The sequence below is a fragment of the Myiozetetes cayanensis genome, unplaced genomic scaffold, assembly GCF_022539395.1.
Source record: "Myiozetetes cayanensis isolate MyiCay16 unplaced genomic scaffold, myiCay2020 scf1, whole genome shotgun sequence".
NCBI lineage: Eukaryota > Metazoa > Chordata > Aves > Passeriformes > Tyrannidae > Myiozetetes > Myiozetetes cayanensis.
Window position 1 is genome coordinate 584,846 of NW_026086604.1, and position 21,332 is coordinate 606,177.

Consider the following 21,332-nt stretch of genomic DNA (forward strand, 5'->3'; position numbering starts at 1 on the left):
AGTCTGGGCTTGGCAGGAGCAGTGTGTGGATGGAAAACATCCAACACGTTCATCTGGAGCAGGTGGGAAGGACGGATTTGGAATTAATCAACTGGGCTTGAATGCACAAGCCTGGCTTCTTCTAGAGAGGGATGAAGGTTTAGCTGCCTTGGGATGTACTCGAGGCGTCTTCGTGTGGTTTTGGGCACCACAATTCTGATTTTAACCTATTTTAGTTCTAATTTAACCTAATTTTAATTCTAATTAAAAAAAAAATTAAAAATTGCTTCATTCCTGAGGGTCTCCCTTGCCCACCAGTTTCACTTCGAGGATCAGTGGCTGCAACCAAATCCAAGGAGCCGTGAGATGCCCAAATTCCTAAATCAGAATCCTAAACCAGACTATTAAGGGGCAACACCATGCCTGGAATTTTTAAATCGAGGGTAATAAAAGAAAATAAAAGCAAAAAGAAAATGAATCTGGAGATGATGCTGATTTTCACTGAAGGGCTCCACTCATCATCCCTCCCTCCTCCCGCTCTTGCCATTCCTGCTCCAGCTGCAGCCATGGAGATTTATGGATGCACACATTCCAATTTGCTTTATGTTTTGTCTGGAGACAGACACAGCTGTACAGAGTGACTTTGTCAAGGAAATGCCACGTTGCACTTAATTGCCTGGTAAAGAATGACAAGTCAGAAACGACATCGTTAACACGCTCCATTTTCACTTCTTTTTTTCCCCCATATATAATTTAATTTTATTTATATGATTTTAACATCCCGAGAGCTTTCTTTTTGCCTTCTCCAGTCATTAATGATTATCCATTTCAGCAGTCTGAGATGTTAGGTGGGTTTTAAATCCATTTCATCTCTCCTGTTCCACGTGAGTCACAACACGAGAGCAAGAAGTCACCTGTTCCCAAAGCTCAGAGGAGACAAAAACTGAAGTAAAACCCTGGGAATAACGAGCTGGAACATTTTATTCAGCCATGGGAAACACCAGTCATGGGAAATGCTTGAGGGAAAAAAAAGCTCCCAGGACGTTGTGCAAGGATCGCTCCCAAACAGGAAGGGGTTTTCAGCAGGTTGCTGGAGGCAAATATGAATTTATTGGGGGTGAAATGTTTGAGTGATGCAAAGAGTGAGCAGGTGGTTGAGTCCTGTTACAGGAGTAGCACGAGGGGGACCTGATTATCCTTGAGATGCAGCACAGCTAAAGGAAGATTGTGGGCCAGCCTTTCCTTAGGGCTGTCCCATTCCTGGAGAAAATCTCCCTGGATTTTGCACTTGGAATTGTAGAATCTTGAGACTGTTAAGTTTGGAAAAGTCCTTTAAGACCATCGTGTCCAACAGTCAGCCCAGCACCACCATCATGTTCACCACCCACTTGCAGGTGTCTGCAAGTGCCACATCCACGTGCTTTTGGAACAATTCCAGGCGTTGTGGCTCCACCACTTCCCTGCACGGCCTGTTCCATCACTTGACAACCCCTTCAAGTGATGAAATCCTCCCTGATACCCAACCTAAACCTGCCCTGGCACAACTGGAGGCCATTTCCTCTCTTCTGTGCTAGAAAAGGATATAAAGCCTCGAGGAACCTGCTGAAAACCCCGTCCTGTTTGGAGCAATCCTTGCACAACATCCTGGGAGAATTTTTTTTTGCCTTCTCCATTAATGATTATCCATTGGCAGCTCCACGAGATCTGGGTGTTAGGTGGATTTTAATCCACTTTATCCCTCCTGTTCCACGTGAGTCACAACACGAGAGCAAGAAGTCACCTGTTCCCAAAGCTTAGAGGAGAAAAATACTGAAATAAAACCCTGGGAATAATGAGCTGGAGCATTTTATCCAGCCATGGGAAACATCAGTCATGGGAATTGCCTGTGGGAGTGCTGACTGCATAATAGCTGACATTTCCAATGCTGCAGGAATTGTTTACCGTGGGTTTTGTGTAACTCCTTCTGTTTTCCTAAGAAAACTCCTCTATCTTGAAGCTGGAGATTAATACCTGGGTATCAGGGCTTTACATGTGTCCAGGGAAGTAAATGCTTTGTCAAGAAGCAAACCACACTCTGGTTCGTGGTTTATTTTTGGCCAGGTGCTTTATTCCAAGATATTAATCCTTATTTTCCTGTTGTTGTTAATGCCACAGAACTGTTCAATTGAGCTAAAGGCTTGTAAGGGCTTTTGTTCTTTTAATTTCTTTTTTTTTTTTTCTTTCCCTAATTCTCTTTGTAAATACTACAGTGAAATCCATTCTCAGGATGGACATTAATTTTCCTAGAGCAGGTGGGAGCCAATTCCTGGAAGTAACAGACTTATTCCCTCTTGTGGGACCTCTTTGTGGTGCCAAAGATGACATCACAAGTAGGGAAGGCCTTGCAGGGTGACTGGTGGAGCAAGCACCGATGTCTTGGACCTCAAGGCTCCTCCAACAGAAGGGTCTGACTTCAGTTCACTCCAGGAGAAATTTCACTGTGTCCTTGAGACATTTAAGACCATCCAGTTCCAACCCCCTGCCGTGGGCAGGGACACCTTCCACTAGCCCAGGTTGCTCCAAGACCCGTCCAACCTGGCCTTGGACACTTCCAGGGATGGGGCAGCCACAGCTTCTCTGGGCAACCTGTGCCAGGGCCTCCCCAACCATCCCAGGGAAGAATTTCTTCCTGATATCCAATCTAAATCTATTTTCTTTCATGTTAAAGCCATTCCCCCAGCTGCTGTCACTGCATGTCCTTTTAAAAAGTCCCTCTCCAACCTCCTTGTAGCCCCACTTTGGGAACTGGAAGGACCTCCAAGGTCTCCCTGAAATCTCCTTTTCTTCAGGCTGAACTGCCCCAGCTCTCTCTAAGCCTGTCATGCCAGGAATGATGTCACCAGCAGAGTATTCAAATATCCTTTGAGTCCATAATTAACCTTGGAAAGTACCTCTGACAGGGGAGAAGCTGCTCAACTCACATTAAACTTGCCCTGAATTGAAGCAGTTCAGGAGCAACCTGCTCTAGTGGAAGGTGGGCATGGGTTTGGAACAAGGTGATCTTTAAGGTCCCTTCCATCCCAAACCTTTCCACGATTCTAAGATTGGTTTATTAACAACAGCTAATTAAGCAGCAGGAGATGAACCTCACTTTCAAGGCTGATATCAGGAATACAACAGATAAACTGCACCCTGCAGATGCTCAGTCACTCCCCCTCAGTGAATGGAGGAGAGAATCAAAAGGGTAAAAGTGAGAAAACTCATGGGTTGAGATAAAATCAATTTAATAATTTCCCCATTAAAATCCTGGTTTATGGGTTTGCCTCCACCTGTCCCACTTTGCCCACTTGGTTAAAACCAAGACCATTAAAAAGTAAAATAAAAGAGATGGCTCCCAAATTAGATAATAAAGCTGGGGCCCAGCAGGTCATTAACGGCTCTCAATTTTTTATGTCGGTGCCGTTGATGTGATCGAGCAAAGCTGGGAGGGAAACAGGAGCACTTTGTGGGGACACTGAGCTGGATTTTGGGGAACAAAGAGTGCTGGTCCTTGCTGGAGTCATCAAAAACGAGACAAGGAACAGCCACACATCTTTGAGAAGACATCCTGCTGCTTGCAGGGAAGACCTGAGGCAGGGAGAGATCAAACTTCAGTGGTTTTCCGCTTGTTTGACGAATTAAGGCTTGTGTATAAGAGGTGCAGCAATTGTTTTCTTGCCTCTTTCTTTGCTCTTGTTCAGGTGATAAACTGGAGTAATGGAGGCAGGAAAAACCCTCTCTTGGGTTTAATGAACCCAAAACAATCAAGTCCTTTATTTGAAATAAACCTTCAGCTTGGGTCGAGCGAAGCAATTATTCAACCTGGATCGAAAGCTCTTTCTTTTTTCTTGCCCCTTAATGGTCTGTTGTTTGGGGCTAAATTTCTAAATTAAATATTGCCTGGGAGGAAAGATAAAGTATCTCATCACTGTAGAAATCCTTTTTTTTTTTCAACTGAGGAATTCAGCTGGTCAGTGGACCTGAATTGTTTCGATCCCACAGTTCTGAAGAGCAAAAATACTTAAGCACATTTCTGGTTTTTAATGCATTAGTGTCAATTTGCTGCATTTTTTTTTCCCAGCCTTAATGATTTTATGATTCCCTGGTTTTTACTTTGGAATAAGAGGGGTCTGTGCCCATCTCCATTATCTCCACCTTCCCTTCCCAGCCCAACACACATAACCCCCCTGACCTTCTAAAAAGCCCTTTTTGGTCAATAGATTAGGAATGACTTTGCCAACTGCTCAAGACCCGGGATGGGTCTGAGCCAACTGTGAGCTGGAAGGAATGTGGGTGTGGTTTGCAAGGGGACAAATCCCAGGGGACCCAAAGCAAATTGTGCCCTCAACTCTCATTCCATAGAACCATGGAATGGTTTGGGTTGGAAGGGACCTTAAAGATCATCCCCATCAAGGGAGGTTTTTTTCCAGATGAGTAAGTTTAAAAAGCAGAAGGTTGAGAAGCCCTGAACTCTTCTGGTGTCTTGTTAACTCATTGCACAAATCCTTATGTCATTCCTCACCACACAGGCCTGAGGTAACTGTTAATTGAGGTGTCCCTTCATCCCTCTTGTTATTCTGATTGGGCCACGTGCCCTCACCTGCTTTAACCAGGAGTCTGCAGTGACTTAGATCATTAAGCAGAGATGGATTTTATATTAAAAAACCCCTGTATCTCACATTATTAGTGTTCAAATCACCCTCCTGCATTTTATTGCCCTAAAATACAACGCTACCATTAATAAAGTGTCCATATAACAGGATTTCTTCTTAGGCTGTTTCTCCTTCTTTGTTCAGTTCATTCTCACCTTCTCTCTTCTTTAATATGTCTTTCTTCACAACCAAGGCACTTATTTTCCCTGCTGGACTTGGCACTGGAGAGGCCACACCTCAAATCCTGGGGTCTCTTTTGGGTCCCTCAAGGCAAGAAAAATATTGGAGGTGCTGGAAAATGTCCAGGGAAGGGAACGGAGCTGGGAAGGGGCTGGAGCAGCAGGAGCAGCTGAGGGAGCTGAGGGGGCTCAGCCTGGAGAGAAGGAGGCTCAGGGGGGAGTTTCTTCTTCATTCCATGATTCCATGAAATTCCTTTCTGCCTTTTTAAAATGAAAACTGAGACACTCAGACATAGAATAAGGATTAGGAAACCTCCTGGATGGGACAGTGGTTTTCGTTTGGTTTTCTTTTCGTGTCAAGAACAGACCCAGAGGGAAAAAAACAGAAATCCTATTTCAACACAGGTGAAAAATCCATCCAGGACATCAGACAGGGAAACTGGGAAGACCTTCTGGAGCTAAACCTGAAGAGCTCAGGGGTGAAGATTTGTATATATAAATATATATAAATATATATAGCGTATATATAAATATATATATAGTATATATGTATTGTGTGTATATATAAATATATAGAATAACTTATATATGGATATATGGATATATACAGATATATATACGGATATATTTATATAGATATATTATATATCTATATAAATATATATGTATATAAGTATGAATATAAATATATGCATATTTATGTAGGCCACAATACATGTATTATATATGTATAAAATATATATGTATTAGTATATCTACATATATGTAGATATATTATATATCTAAATAAATATATATGTATATAATTATGCATATAAATATATGTATATTTATATAGGCCACAATACATAAATTATATATGTACAAATATGTATATATGTACAAATATGTATATCTATATATATACATATCTACATATATAATATATGTGATTATATTATATATCTATATAAATATATATGTATATAATTATGTATATAAATATATGCATATAAAATTTTGATTATTCAAATTGAGGTGTTCCAGCACTGATTGAACCCAAACACTTAAATTTTACTCAGTGACAATAAAAATACTTGGATCTGCAAGTTGAGGGACAGAGGGGAATATTAATTTAATTTAATTTAATTTAATTTAATTTAATTTAATATTAATTTAAGGTATTAAGGAGAATATTGTTATAGCTGCTTATCAGGGCATTTTTTGTAACTCCGGTTGTTTTCCAGGAATTGGCTCCATTGCTGCTCTCAGGCTTAAAAGGAACAAAATTGAATCCTGGTCAGCTGTTAAATGTCTGAAAGCTTTTTAATTGCAGCAGCTGGTCAGACAGATGTGTCCAGCAGCAGAAACCCTTTGATTTGGGGGAAAAATCTGACTGGGAAAGGAAGAAGTTGTCTTCTTTCCCTCCTGGAGTCCCTTGCTTTGAGTGGGTGGTGGTGGCCTGTGCTGAGTCATCTGAGGGAAAAAAATAGAAAAGGAAAAGGAAAAATAAAAATAGAAGAGAGAAAAGGAAGAGAAAAAATAAAAATAGAAGAGAAAAAAAGAAGAGAAAAAATGAAAATAAAAGAGAAGAAAGGAAGAGAGAAATAAATAAAGTAAAAAAATAAAGTAAAATAAAATAAAGTAAAACAAAGTAAAATAAAATTAAGTAAAATACAGTAAATTAAAATAAGTAAAATAAATTAAAGTTAAAAAAGTAAAATAAGATAAAATAAAATAAAGTAAAATAAAATTAAGTAAATTAAATTAAATTAAGTAAAATAAAATTAAAAAATAAAAAAAAATAAAATAAAATAAAATAAAATAAAATAAAATAAAATAAAATGAGAATGAAAAGGAAAAAAAATAATACCTGTTCCTAATTCCCAGGGAAATTTGTTCTGGGAATTCAGCTCTCTGGCATCCCATTCATCAGAGTCCCTCAGGGAATGACTGCAAACAACATGACATTGGGGCTGCACCACCACATTCAGCTTCATGATGGGGTTTTCCAACAGAAATCCAAACCACGCTGGAAAAGGACACAGGAAAGGAGACCGGAGCACAGAGGGGACTCCTGAGCAGCCCTGAGGGTTGGGGATTATTCAGGAATGTTTTCCTTCCTTTGCAGGATGGGGAAACCCACTGAGAGACTGGAAAAAGGGAAAAAGTCCCACAGAGGCCACCAAAGTGGTGAGGGAGCAAGCGAAGGGATCAAGACATGGATCTGTTGGAATGGGTCCAGAGGAGAACACAAAGATGATCCGACGGCTGGAGCCAGGACTGTGCTCTGGAGCCAGGATGGGAAGTCCTTGGAGCCCCTTCCAGGGCCTGAAGGGGCTCCAGGAGAGCTGGAGAGGAACCTGGGACAAGGGATGGAGGGACAGGACACAGGGAATGGCTTCAAACTCACAGAGGGTAGATTCATATTAGATATTAGGAAGAAAAAAGTGTGATATTAAGGAGGAAAAAAAAATCTTCCCTGTGAGAGTGGGGAGGCCCTGGAATAGAATTCCCAGAGAAGCTGTGGCTGCCTCATCCCTGGATTTGTTCCAGGCCAGGTTGGACGGGGCTTGGAGCAACCTGGGATAGTGGAAGGTGTCCCTGCCCATGGCAGGGGTTGGAATGGGATGATCTCGAATATCCTTCCAACCCAAAACATTCTTTGAGTCAATGATTCTTCTGGAATCTTCTGGAATCTTCAAGGGCCCAGAGTTTTCTCCTGAGCATCTCCAGACACTCAGACTTGCTCTTCTGGAAAACACCAGAGGGATTGGCCATGGATTTAATACAAGTGGCCCCCATGAAAATGGACACAGCAAAGATTTCCACCTGGACATCGTGGACTTCTCAACACAAATAGAAAATCCTCAAGCTGAGCCTGGGGAAAAAAAATGGCTTTTATTTGAAAAAAAGCAACGAATTCAGGGTAGATTTTGATGAATAACCTCTCCCTTAAGGAGATGGTGATGCTGGTTGGTAGCTGATGGGTACTGATGTAAACGGTAGATGTTGGTTGATGAACTAAAAAGTGACAGTGCAGGAACTTCCTGAAGCTCCTGAACTCCCTGGAAATTCAACCAAAGGCACAAGACTTCCCTTGGGAGAGCCCTGATAAATTGGACAACCCACCCACAATGAATCGTGTTCCCAAGGAATCCAGAGAACAGCAAAGTGCTGACACTATTTTAATTTTTTATTTCCACTGAAAGGAAATTCTGATTTTCCTTGCAAATACAAGCCCTCTTTATTTCAGGAGGGTATCAAGAGGTTTAGATAAAGGCAGCCTAAAGCTCCACTTTGCCAAAAAAAATGTGTTTTCAGGCTGATCTGTCCTATTGTTCTGTTAAACAGCATGGTTTTGCACTTTTTAGGTGGAATAAGAACCATAGGGGATTTGGGATAAAATTAATAAAATCTGGACATCCTGAAGTGCTTAAATCAGTGGGGACACCCCATTTTATTACAGGTGTGTTCAGATAGTTTACATGTGAGACATGACTGTTAATTTTCACCCTCAAAGCCCAGTGAACCAGGTTGAGATTTTGTAATGGCCGTAAAATTAAAAAATAAAATAAAACAGCAGTTAAGAAAGTGCTGTCTCAAATTATAAAATAATTAAATACAGTTAAATTTCAAGCCTCTCTGGCAAAGTGTAATAGTGAAAGGCCATTAAGTGAGCTGTCCATTTATAGAAAACATAAGCTATAAAATTCCTTTTTAATGGACTGTTTCCATGGAAATGTGCTTCAGGAGCGAGGTTTTATAGTGTATTAAGCAGCACAAGGAGTTAAGCTGACTGGAGTGGTGGCTGTAATGCAGGGGCTATGGTTTGTAAAAAATTGAAGCTGTTAAAAGGTTTATGGCCAAGAAGAGAGAGGAATAATTCAAAGGCCTTTCTCACTCACCCAGCAAAATTGAGTGTTAAAGCTCAGCTCACCTGCTGAAGTGGAATCCCCTCATTAGCTCGTTACCCAAATGTCTGGGAAAGAGGGAGAAAATCTGCTCCTTGATTATGGAGGTAATAATAATTATAGGTAATTTGTACATCCTCGTTGCATTAATTGATGGAATCTTGAGGCATTTTTCAACTGTTAATTGGATAACTCGTTCTGTGCAGTAAAATGGCTCTGCACAATAAAACCTGGCTTTTATTTGCGACTTGCTCCTCGTGCCTGGGCCTGATGGTTGTCATTTCATGTTGGAATTTTGTTAATGTGCTGCTGGGATTGTGATCCAGGGAAAAATCCATGACTGAGGTCCAGGGATAATCTGGGCCAGGGCCCAGGGATGAGGAAATTCAGGTAAGAATGAGAAAGACTGGGATTAAAACCAGAAAGGGAGAGGCTGTGCCTGTTATTTTGAGGAATTTCTAGATGAAATTGCCTTGGGTTCAGTCAGCATTTAATTGCCAGTGAGTCATAGAAACATGGAATGGTTTGGGTTGGAAGGGACCTTAAAGGTCATCTCATTCCAACCCTCCTGCCATGGGCAGGGGCACCTCCCACTAGCCCAGGTTGCTTCAAGCCTGGCCTTGGGACACTTCCAGGGATGAAGCAGCCACAGCTTCTCTGGGCAACCTGTCCCAGGGCCTCCTCACTCTCCCAGGGAAGAATTTCTTCCCAATATCCCACCTATCCCTACCCTCTGGCAGTGGGAAACTGTTCCCTGTGTCCTGTCCCTCCATCCCTTGTCCAAAGTCAGGTTGCTCCAAGCCCCATCCAACCTGGCCTTGAACACTTCCTGGACCATCTTAGACCTCTCAGACTGAGAAGTTGTGGATGTCCCATCCCTGGAAGTGTTGGAACAATTCCATCCCTGGAAGGGCTGGAACAGGATGTTCTTTAAGGTCCCTCCCAACCCAAACCATTCCATGCTTCTATGATTGGATTTCCCCTCCATTTTGGGACAGAAGACCCAGAACTGGGCAAAACAGGTTTTATATTAGGAAATTTATTGATATAAAATTACAAAATGTATTTCTCATTTAGCCTGGCCACATCTGGCTCTGTGTGCATAAAAATAAACCAAATTAGGAGAAGCTTTTCATCTACAAATTGATTCTACAGTAAAGCCTAACCTTAAAATATTTGAAACACTCTGGAAAACTGAAATCCTGGCACAGCAGGAGCCTCCCCTTCTGTTCCATAGGATTGATCAGCTGAATAAGGAAACCCAGCTGAGGGTTTGCAGCTTGTTTCAACCTCCAAGCTCTTCGTCCAGCTCATTCCCCTGGCACAGCTGGAATTTCCACTCTGCACAGCAGGAATTTCTGCTGGATGTCCAACTGCCAGGAGTGCTGCAAACACAGGATCTGCTGGAAATCCACAGGGAGGCTGCATAAAAAACCCCATTTATCCAGCCCCTTCCTTCCTCCAGCCTGTTCACGGGGATCCACTGCACTGGAAAGAGCTGTGACCAACAGCCCTGTTCTCCTCCAGATATCCATGGGAAGGGGTTTATTTGCCACCCAGCTGGCCTTGGCTAATGAAAAGTTGTTACCAATGACCCAGAGGCTCGTTCAGACAATTCTCCCAGATTTTTTTTTGTTGTTGTTTCTGTCTCTGGCACTCAGAGGAGCGGAAGGAATTTGCTTTAATGCGAAGTGACAACTCACAACTGAGACCATTTCTTGCTGTCAAGGAGGGTAAAGAGGCAGGAAGAGCCTTCAGGTTCTGCAGATGCCCAGCCACAGCTCTAATGTCACTTCTTGTCCCTTCCCTGAGTGTGACTTGGATCCATTTAACGGAGCTCAAGTGATGCCCTGGCAACCCCCATCCTCCCAAAACCAGCCTTACAGGGCCAATTATGTCCTGAAGCCTCCAAATCTGGGCTTTTCTGCTGTTCCATCAGCATTGCCTCGCTTTTAACCACATCTCCAACGATTTGGGGCTGTTTAGTAAACACACACACAGGAGGTTTTATTTCAAAGTGTTTAAAAGAACTCTCTTAATCCGTTTAACTTCCCTTTCCATTGGAAAAAAATGCTCAAGGTCACCCAGAGCCGTGGGATGCCGAGACACGGCGATGACTCTGTTAACACCCACTTCCAATTTACCACCGTTGCAGTCACTAAACTTCAATATTTGCCCTTTCTACGAGCAAAAGGCTTTATTTGTTGGTTTAATCTGTTTTTCAGGAGGCAGTTCAGCCACTTCTCCCTGGTTGTGGTTCTAGACTTTATTAATCGGATTTATTAACTTTATTAACATTATTAATCAGATCACCCCTAAATACATAAACAAATGGGAAAAAAAAAAAGAATAAAAATAGGAAGGGAAAAGCAGGTTTTAGGACCACCTTGGATAATACAGGTAGTAAAAGTATTAAGAATAGAAGAAAAAGGCTTCACAATGTGATTCTTTGGCCTGGTTCCTGAGTCTAAAAGTTCTTTGGTGTAGATAGAGTAGAAAGAAATAGAATATATATATAAAAAATATAAAAGATTATATCTATATAAAAGTATATCAATATTTTAATAGTATAAATGTATATTATATTATTATATGTTATATATTATATTTAATATTATAAATATAAAATATTAGAAATATAAATATTCAAATCAATAAGATATAAATATATATATATTTGAGAGATATATATGTATATATATAGCCTGTTAATGAATCCAACAAAACCAGCAGTTTTACTTCGGAATTTCAGTTTTCTTCTCATGTAGGTGCTGGATTTTTAACTTGTGTGTCAAAAATTAGCATAAACCAAACAGAAAAAGGGAAAAAAAAATCACCAATAATATTAAAAAACCCACACAGAAAACCACAAACAAACAACAACAACAAACTCCCACAAGCAGCCCAAAAAATTCCCGTAGAAATAATTAGCTTGAGGAAACCACCCACTCAATTTACTACTGGACACAAAATCCCAGTAGGAATGTTTAGACCTGGTGAATAAACACACACCACCCCCCCCCCAAATGAACAGGTTGCACCATTTAAAACCAGTTGAGGAGAGAAGGGTTTGTGAAATTCCAGTGGGCTGGAATGAGATGATGGAAGTCTGAAATCCAGCATGGAAAGGGTGAGGCAGAACCAACCCTCTCCTTCCTCTGGCCTGTCAAAGCCTGGATGGCTCTGGGCCAAACTGAGCAGATATTTAACACCCAATAAATCTTTACCTGCAGCAGGAAAAACTCCAGACTTTAAACTTTCCCTTGCTCAATTTGGTCAAGTGTCTCATCGACCAGACCTGCAACTGCTTCAGGGCTTGCCAAGCACATTTGGCATGTGCTGCTGTCCTGTCTTTTATCTCCAGTGCAGCCTTTTTTATTAATAAGGGTTATAAAATCTTCCTTTTCTTTTATGGCTGGGCAAATATTCCTATTAAAAAAAAAAAAATGGAAAAAAAGAAAAGGTTGGGAACTGTCATGGGAAATACACCACGTTACTTCCTCAGGCTGTTTGTCCTTCTGCTCCAGGAATAATCCCACCAGTTCAAAGCAGGACTAGGAAACTCTTTGCTGCACTGGGGACCAAAATACCCATAAAAACATAAAAAAATTCATGCAATAATCAGTTTGCTTTCCTGAAGCTGAGGAAGAAAATTGGAAAAGTGGAAGGGGGTGCGACACTGATTAACCTTGTCTGGGATGGAGAATCACTGCAATTATTCCCCAACACAAATCCAAAGAGGGGAGCTCTGGCTTTGCACACACCCTGAGTCACCACGAGGATGAGCTGCAGGAGTTTTGGTGTGGTGAGAGATTGTTCCAGTGAGTGTGGAATGAAAAAAGGGGGAGATATGTCTGACCCTCAGAGATCTATCTGTCTGTTGGTGTCCCAGGGAACAACAAACCCACAGAAGTCCAACCTAATCTGTCTGGTGTTCCACACAGGAACCCTCCACCAAGCACGTTCACCACGTTGGGGTGATTCCATCACCCTTTCTCGGGCACTTCCACTCGACAGGGAAAGGGAAAACCTCTCAGTGGATATTTCCCACCAGTTATTCCACTGTCAACAGACTGTCAGCACCTTTGTAAAGGCCTCACTCCAGCAGTTTATGGAATAACACTCTTTATCAGTACAAACTGTGACAGGCTACTGAAAGGTCGTGGATGTCAGTGAGAGGGTCTGGCTACAAAAACACACTTAAGACAACATAAATAACACTGTAAACAAACACCAGCTCCAATACAAAACATCTCCTAAAATCTACAGAAACCACAAGACAAGTTCTAGCCCTTAAAAGCAGCAAACATTCAAGAAATGCAGCTGCAAGGGAGGGAGGCAAATCCCTCTCCCCTTGCTGCCCTCCCAGAGAGCGGAGTATGACACAGGGATGCTCCCAGGAAGAACCAGGCACCCTCTGCCTGCCAGAGCCACAACTCAAGGCTCAAATCTCATAGAATCATGGAATCAGAGAATCAGATGGGTTGGAAAGGACCTCTGAGATCATCCAGTCCATCGCTTGATCCAAGGGGTGGTTCCCAGCCCGTGGCACTGATGCCACATCCAGTCTGTCCTTAAACATCTCCAGGGATGGAGAATCCACTCCCTCTCTGGGCAGCCCATCCCAAGGGCTGATCCCTCGCTCTGGAAAGAATTTCTTCCTGATATCCAACCTAACCCTGCCCTGGCACAGCTCAGGGCTGTGCCCTCTTGTCCTACTTCTGAATCCTGGGAGAAGAGACCAACACTCCCCTTGGCCCTCCCTCCTGTCAGGGAATTTTGGAGAGTGCTGAGGTGTCCCCTGAGCCTCCTCCTCTCCAGGCTGAGCCCCCCCAGCTCCCTCAGCCTCTCCTCAAGGGAATTGTGCTCCAGTCCCTTCCCCAGCCTCGTTGCTCTTCTCTGCCCCTGCTCCAGCCCCTCCATGTCCTTCCTGAGCTGAGGGCCCAGAGCTGGACACAGCACAGTTATCTCCTTCCAACCCACTCCATTCACCACCTCTTGAAAGCCTCTAAATCAAAGTAAGGCATCCCCCAGCAGGTTCACCTGACTCCAACCACAAGAGCACCCAAGCAGCTGTGGAAAGAACCCACCATCCCTGTCCACAGGAGCTCAGATAGGAGATCCTAACGATTCCTTTTGGCCTCACGAGAGCTGGCTTTCCTTGTCTGCCCCTCTCTGACGTTCATTGCTCTGCAAAGAGACCACTTAAACTCAGAAAAGCCCAAAATGTGGCTCCAGCACCAGCTGCTGAGTGAAAAATAAGCTTCTCACATTACCACCGTCCTGAGGTGGGGAAGAAAGGCGGGTGCAGCTCATCAGCCATCCCAGCACTTTCCATGGAAATCTTCCTCCCAATTCCATTTTAACTTTTCACCCTAGCCATTCCTCCCCATTTCTAAGAGGGAAAAGCAGGCAGTGGCACAGGGAGGGCACAGAGCACTGCAGGGCTGGCACAGCACAAATTGCCTCTACAAACTGCATTTATTTTTAACCAGGAGCTCTGAAGTGTTGTTCTCCAGGGAAAACTCTGGCAGGGAAAAAAAATTTAAAAAAAAAAAAATAAAAAAGGAACAAGCTGTTACATTCACCCCCTGGCAAAAGTTGAAAAGTTGAACGAGGGGAAGCAGCTTCCTTTGGAAGGGGAGGGATTGCTCCAATCCAAAGGCTGAGCTCATTTCTCTGCCTTCTTTTCTACCGCTGAAAAGAAACCACCAGAGGGCAAGGGGCAGCCAGGAGCAACTTGTTGCATTGTGTACAGACAGAGAGGTTTCTCCAGCAAGAGCTCTCTCTGATTTATCACCCAAAAAAAGCAAAAAATCATAATAACCTTGGATACCAAATGACTGGGAAGGGAGGGAATGTTTCCAGCTCAAAGCGCAAAGCTCAAACCAAAGGCACTGCAGGGAACAAAGTGAAGGATTTTGAGTTGGGAATAAAGAGGTTTTGAGAGGGTTTGATCAGCTCCAGCTCCAGGGACAGTTACACACATAACAATTCCCTCATCAGGTTTGGAAAATCTTACATCCTTAAGGAGTAAAAACCTGACATTCTCTAAGGATCAGAGCTCAGGTAGGGGTTGAAGTCACTCCACATGAGCCTTTTCTGTGCATCAGCTGGGATTTACAACTGTCCAGGACCCTCAGAGAGCAAAGGCTCTCCCAAAAGGACCTACAGCTCCACGTGAATCCATGTTCACCTGAGCATGTATTTAAACCCCTGAAAATTCATGGAGGAAATATTTATTTCCCCAGAAAATATAATTACACCTATTACCCTGAATTTTCCCCAGGCACGGGGATAATTCGAGTGCCTTAAATTTTCCTACTCTTTCCATTTCATTTGTGAAACCTCCTCGAGGTTTTGGGTTTGGTTTTGGTTTGGTTGTCCCTCCCACTTGTCCTGATCTGTACAAAGACCAACTTAAACATTTTTTAAGTGTTAACTTACTAAATGTTTATTTTCATTGCTGGATCTACTCACAACCATTAATGTTTGATGCTGCCTTGGAAATCACAGCAATGAGCAGGCACCTTGATGCAAGTCAGGATGCAATTCCCAGGAAGAGTTTCCTCATGGAAAGGGTTGTCAGGCATTGGAAGGGGCTGCCCAGGAAGGTTTGGAGTCTCCACCCCTGGAGGTGTCCAAGGAACGACTGGACGTGGCACTCAGAGCTCTGGGCTGGGTGATATGGTGGGGTTTGGACAAAGGTTGGATTTGATGATCTCAGGGGTCTTTTCCAACCCTAACAATTCTGATTTTATGTTGGAATAACCACCCTAAAGCCTGTGAGTAGGAAACTGCTTTGAGGAGGATGGCAGAGGTCTTTGAAGAGCTGTATTGGAAATATCCCATTATCTGTGTGATTTGTTTGGTCTTTTTTCTCTCTCTCCTCTCCTTTTCCCAAAGAATTCTTCCCATTCTCCATAGTATATCCTGGAATTATTTATTCTGCCTTTGTGTCCTTGGTCAGCAGTGAAAGATCCCCTTTCCAAGCTGGGACACATCAGTCATTTGAGGGATTAAGGACCTAATTCCTGCAAGGAGAAGAAATTCCTTCTGCTTTAAACCGGGGTTGAAGCTGGTACAGCCATTTCAAAACCAGGGTGCTGTGGGCCTAAATTTGCACCAGGGGAGGCTTTAAATATTTTAAATATTAGGCAAAACTTCATCATGGAAAGAGTTGTCAAGCACTGAGGATGAGGTGCCCAGGGAAGTGGTGGAGTCACCACCCCTGCAAGTGTCCCAAAAACCTGTGGATATGGCATCTGGGGGCGGTGATGGTGTGTTGATGGTTGCACTTGGGTGACCTTAAAGGTCTTTTCCAACCTTAACAATTCCATGTGGCACAGAGAAGAATTCCTTCCCAGCATCCCATCTAAACCCCTCCTCTTTCAATTTAGGGCCATTAAGGATTTAAATAACCAGATGCCACCTGGTCCTTGTCAAGTCTTGAACTACTTTGGGGTCTGAAAATTCAGAGTCTTGTGGACACTTGCAGAGGAGGGGTTTGGTGGAATAAATATTCCAGGAACACTCTCTTTTATCCAGTGTATTTTCTTTTCATTCCCAGTGGAAAGCTGCTCAATAAAATTACTGACAAGTTGACTTATTTTGCACCTTTGTGTGAAGATCAGTGTCTGGTAGACCAGTGATCAGTGGAAAGAGGATGAGAGAATAAAAGGAAACAGATTCAATAGAAGAAGAAGAACGGAGAGGAGGGATGAGTCTCTTAAAACCTCCCCCAAGCCCCAGGTAGCTGATAATTTGACACGTAATTTTCAGACAGAACATCCAGACATGCTTGGAGAAAAAAAATCCAGAGTGGGGGAGTTTTGCAGATCCACTGATGGTGGAGAAAGAGCTGAAGGAATGACCTGTGGGGTGGTGGGGAAGCCTCAGACACATTTATGCCTCTCCTTCCCCTTTCCCTGAGTCTCCTGGATCAGACCCTCCTCTCCTGCATCAACACTGGGAACATTTTGGGCCTATTTTGCATTTTCTGCCACTAAAGTAACGGGGTCTCCCCTTTAACTCAGGAGGAGAGGGGCAAGGAGGGCACAAGGCTGCAAAATTAATCTGCACACGAGCCTGAGCAGCAGGAAAAGTTGTCTTGCTCATTAACCAGGCTGATGACACAGCAAAAAGAAAAAAAAGAAAAGGAAGGTAAGTTTTAAGGCAGCTTTGCTACCCAAGGTACTCAAACATCCATTTCCATCTGCCCAGGATGGGAATCTTTGCATGAATTGGGCTCATGTGAACCATCTGTCTATTTATTTCCATCTTTATCCTCCTTTGCAAAAAGGAGAAGAAAACGTGCCAAGCTGGTGTTTGAGAGGTTCAGCAAGTTAAAAAAAAAGCAACAAACCCAAAAGACATCCCTGACAAGCCTCCTAAAATCAAATAAAGGTAAAACAACCCCCTTGTCTAATCACTCTCACCAGAGAATTAACACCCTTTGCCTCCACTTGGGATATTTCTGCTGGCAATACAAGAGCTGCAGCAAAGCAAGAGCTGATTAATAGCCAATATTCCCTTTAATTGAGTTTAAATAACAGTTAAAAATGCACCAATCATCACCAGACACGGGCATATAAAGCATAAAAGAAGGGGTGGAGGCCTGAAGGCAGGAGCAGCTGTTTCTGAGCTGTAAAATTCAGTGTTTGTCTGCTCCTTTCCTGAAGATTTCTGTTCCTGGCTGGCATTTGGCACAGGAACTACAACTGACTGTTAAGAGGGAGCTTTTAGGCATCACCATCATCCAACTGAGAGCTAAACAGAGGAAAAATAAGCTCTTTGCAGTTGATTTCTGCACCCTCAGGTTTGGAAGATGCGTCACATCCTGCGAAGTAACGGCTTTTGTAAGTGATGAAATGGAAGGATCAACACTGCAAAGAGTCTTGAGCATCTACCTTTTGGGAGATTTAGCATAAAAAATGGAAAAGAAGGTGATGGCAACGATTTGAAAGTGAAAAGAGTTGAGATCTGGCCCCTCATGAGTTGAAATGTGAGTTTTGTGCCGTGAGAAGAAACGAGCAGAGGAAGCAGAGTTTTCATGGAAAACTTGTCTTCTTGAAAACTTCCCTGATTCATTTTGGATTTGGGAGAATCACAGAATGGTTTGGTTTGGAAAGGACCTTGAGGATCATCCAGTTCCCCCTGCCATGGGTAGGGACACCTTCCACCATCCCAGCTTGCTCCAAGCCCCATCCAAGCTTTCCTTGACCACTTCCAGGGATGGGGCAGCCACAGCTTCTCAGGGAATTCTATTCCAGGGCCTCCTCACGCTCCTAGGGAGGAATTTCTTCCCAATATCCAATCTAGACCCACTTCATATCAGTTTGAAGGCACTGCCCCTTGTCCTGTCACTACTTGTAAACAGTCTCTGCACGCCTTTCTCGTGGGTTCCCTTCAGGTACTGGAAGGGATTTGGATCAGCTGAGCTGCATTTTTTTTTGGTTCTGGCTATAAATTTTGCATTCCCAGCCAATTCAGATGTCTGTGATGAATCCCTCTGCCCTGCTCAGAGGCAATCATTGCCTTTTAGAGATGTTGTCAGCAGGGATTTTATCCTTATTCCGCAATCATTGATAGTGAAGCTGAATAGTTCTTGCACCAGTCATGATTTGCCATTGACAAGTCCTTCCTGAGATCTGTCATTTTACCAGCTTTTAATTGATTTGATATTTATATTTATCTTTTTTTTTCCCCCCCTTTTTAATAAGACTGCTGGAAATGAATCAAACCCTTCAGAAAACTCTCCCATTGATGCTGTTCCCTGTATCACCAGTCTTGTTATCTCATCACAAACATAATCAGTTTGGCTTGACAAGGACCCCTTCCCTCAAGCACGTTGAGTGACACTAATTGTATTCTGACCCTCTGGTTCTTTATTGATTGCATCTTGTCACAGGTTTTTTCCACTGTTTTGTATAGAATTGATGTTCAGGCTTAGGAGCTGATAATTGCCATCACCAGCTAATAATTTACCAGCTCATCTCTCCTATGCCACATTTAGATTTTTCTTTCTTTCTTTCTTTCTTTCTTTCTTTCTTTCTTTCTTTCTTTCTTTCTTTCTTTCTTTCTTTCTTTCTTTCTTTCTTTCTTTCTTTCTTTCTTTCTTTCTTTCTTTCTTTCCTTCTTTTCTTTTCTTTTCTTTCTTTTTTCTTTCCTTCTTTCTTTTCTTTTCTTTTCTTTTCTTTTCTTTTCTTTTCTTTTCTTTTCTTTTCTTTTCTTTTCTTTTCTTTTCTTTTCTTTTCTTTTCTTTTCTTTTCTTTTCTTTTCTTTTCTTTTCTTTTCTTTTCTTTCCTTCTTTCTTTTCCTTCCTCCCCTCCCTCCTTCTTTCCCTCCCTCCTTCCTTCCTTCCTTCCTCCCTTCTGTCCTGAATTATATCCCATTTAATTCATCAGGAGGGATTTTTTTTATCTCCCAGGCATCAGAGATGAGGTTTGATGACAGGAGGGTCATAACCCTGTAACAGTGAGATCAGTGATTCCACAAATCTGCAGTCCTGAGTGCTGGGACAGCAATAACAGGGGTGTGTTATTTTATCCTGTTTTATTTTGATTTATATGTTTAAAAATATAATATATAAAAAATATGTTTAATCACTAACTCAAATAATTACAAAGCAGCACTCGTGGTTGGCTGCGTTTGCAGCCTGGTTTTCCAGGGAAATCAAACACATGGGATACACCTCAGGAGCTGTTTGTCTCATCCCCCAGGATCTGGTTGTCTCCTTCACTGACCTGGAATAGGCAATGGAACTGGTTGGCCAAAGAAATTGTGGATGCTCCTGCCCTGGAAGTGTTCAAGGCCAGGCTGGACAGGGCATGGAGCAACCTGGGCTAGTGGAAGGTGTCCCTGCCCCAAACCATTTTGGGATTTTGGGAAAAGAGGTTTGAAGCCTTTAATTCCTGAGCTGCTTTGTGAAATGCCTGTGGGAGAGAGGAGAGCCTGGTCTGCTTTGCAGGGAGCAGAGCAGGTTGAGGGATGAAGGTAACACAGAAAGTAGGAAGGAGTTCCCAAGATAGGAAATAGATGAAGGAATAATTTGGATCATCCCACACTGGGGAATATAAGGAATAGCACTGGAGAACTAAAAACCTGAGCCGTGGTACCCAAGTGGGACGTGTGGGATGATGGGCAGTGAATCCCCTGCAGGACGTGGTCACTCCATGAACAGTTTGTCCAGCTCCTCTCTGGATTCTGCTCCCTGATTTTCCACGTGCCATTAATACCAATTCACTCCCAGGAGCTGCTTTTGGGCACAGGATCCGATGTCCCTGCAACAGTTTTCCACTTCTGGCAGCTGATCTTTTTGAGACAGCTGAAATTTCCCTGGTTTTCTCTTTTTTCCCTTCTCCAGCAGTGACTGCAGGTCAAACTATCCCAGGTTGCTCCAGGTCCCATCCAGCCTGGCCTGGAACACTTCCAGGCATGGAGCAACCTCAGAATAACTAAAATACACTTAAAATAAAATATAAATATAGATATTACATTAATTTTTGAAACGACACTGAATGATGGGTGCTTATAAATATATACATATTATGTTTGTAAATATAGATATACATATATAATATATATATTAGATAATATATATTATACCATAAGTCTATCCTATTTTATATATTACATCTTATATATTAATATAGTATATTAATATTTTAAATATGCAATCTTATATATTGTATATAATATAATGCATATATAATATGCTATAATACGTAATATAAAATAAAATATATAATACAATTATATACTATAATATAATTATAGTATACAATATATTACACAACATAATATATATTATAACATGTAATAATACATTATATATTATATATAATGTATGATATATGAATATATGTTATATATGCTATGATATATAATATATAATTATACATCATATACAATTACATTATATATTTTATATTTTATATATATTTTTATAAATTGTATTATAAATATCATATTTAGAATATATATTATATATATTATTTTAGAACAATTTGGTTTCAAAGGAAAACAGGTGTGGAGCCATTTTGGGTGGTGTTGTCATCTGTACTAATCCAGCAACATTAATGCATAAAAATAACACCTCAGGAAACGTGTCAGGGAAGGAAGAGAAAGAAAGACATATATATTCATATTTATTTTTCTCTATTCCAATTATATATCCTGGATGCAGTGATGAACCTCAGTGGCTGTGACAGTTTGGGAAATGTGAATAAGGAGAATGGGTGGAAAACTCGTCACCTCTGCCTCGGTCTTCACAGGAACCATCTTCCCACACCTCAGAGTCTCACTTTCACAGGTCATTTTTTGCTGACCTCCCAAAGATCGGGAGGTTTGACCAGGTGATTTGACGATGAGGTGGTTGGAGGAGGTGATCTGACCTCCTGGGTGGATCCTCTGCTGCCAAACTTTGCTCTGAATGTCCCCAAGTGATGACCCTCGTCAGCCATCCGGGACAATTCGGAGTCTGGGAAGCAGGAAGGGAAAGGAGGACCCCAAAAGAGAAAAGGTGCCCGATTTGTACCAAAACGCCTCTCAAGAAAAGCAAAGGAAGAGCCAAACGAGAGGCTGCCCAAGGCCAAAAGTGTGCAATCAGA